The sequence below is a fragment of the Chrysochloris asiatica genome, unplaced genomic scaffold (genome assembly GCF_000296735.1).
Source record: "Chrysochloris asiatica unplaced genomic scaffold, ChrAsi1.0 scaffold00064, whole genome shotgun sequence".
In the NCBI taxonomy this organism is placed as follows: Eukaryota; Metazoa; Chordata; class Mammalia; order Afrosoricida; family Chrysochloridae; genus Chrysochloris; species Chrysochloris asiatica.
In genome coordinates this window covers 11,727,796-11,729,355 of record NW_006408582.1, presented here as the reverse complement: position 1 = coordinate 11,729,355, position 1,560 = coordinate 11,727,796, and positions in this window count along the sequence as shown.

Sequence of the window (1,560 nt, the reverse complement as noted above, 5' to 3'; positions counted from 1 at the left end):
GCTAAACTTCGTCTCTCATACTTTGGACATATTGTCAGGAGGGACCAGTCACTGTTTGGTAAGGTGGAGGGTCAGAGAAAAAGAGGAAGACCCCTAGCGAGATGGATTGGCAAAGTGGCAGCATCAATGGGCTCAAGCGTGGCAACAGTAGTGACACTGGCCCAGGATCAGGTAGTGTTTCATTCTGCTGTGTATAAGGTTGCTATGGGTCGGTACCAACTTGATAGCACATAACAACATCACCTTAACAGAGTCCTAGTGTGGTGCTGTAGAATAAACGACCACAAGGTCGGTTTTAACAGCAAGGTTGGCACTTCAAACTCACCAGCCACTCCTTGGAAACCCTATACAGACTATGAGTCAGATCCAACTTGATGGTATTTAACAACAACAACAATCACCTCAACAGTGGCATTGTAGGATCAGCACTGGACTATAAACCACAAGGTTGGCAGTTCAAATCTACAAGTTACTCCTTGGAAATCCTACATACAGGGATGCTATTGAGTCAGAACCAACTTAACTGCTCTTAATAACAACAACAAAAAATCACCTCAATTGGGTGTCTGTCATTGCAAGATTAACAAAGCCAAAACAGAATTTTCAATACATCACACCACACCCCAAGCAGTTTGTTTTCAGTCTTCAGTAAATGGCACCGCTAAGCACCCAGATACTTGAGTTCAAATCATAGTAATCACTCTACTTATCCATCTATCACAAATTAAATTTATTAACATGTATTGCCATCTTCACCTACAAAACATAACTGTAATCTAGTTAATTTATCTTTTCACTCCAAAGCTAAAATTCTCCTTTCTTAAAATATTCCAGTGGGTTGTTGGCTTCTTCTCTTGTCCATCTGAAATACACAGTACAGACAGCAGTCAGATGATCTACTGAAAGTATCAATCATCTTATGTCTCCACTTCAACACCTTGATTTTACCTCAGTAAAACTCATTTCAGACTTCTGACCTTCAGAATTGTTGTTTTGAACCATTAAATTTGTGGTAATTTGTTATAGGAAACAAACAAACCTTTAATAATATTTAATTTAATATTTTTAAAGCAGTAATTTTATCTCAAGAAATCTACCTATGGATGAACAAACTCATTTGATAACTGTAGCTTTATAGTAACTCTTGAAATCAAGTGCTGTGCGTTCTCAAACTTTGTTGTTCTTCCTTCAGTATTACTTTGCCTTTCCATATAGAGTTTTAAATCACAATTGACACCCATGGAAACTGTAGTTAAGAAATCAAATGACATATTGTATTGGACAAATCTGCTGCAAAAGTATTCTTTAAAGTGTTAAAAAAAAAAAAAAAAAAGCAAAAATGTCACTTTTAGGACTTACTTGCACCTGACTTAAGTCATGCAGTATTCAATCACCTCATATACATGAGAAAGCTGGATAATGCATAAGGAAGACATAAGGAGCTCTGGTAGCGTAGTGGTTAGGAATCGGGCTGCGAACCTTAAGGTCAGTGGTTCGAAACTACCAGCTGCTCCGCAGGAGAAAGATGAGGCTTTCTACTCCCGTAAAGATTTACACCCT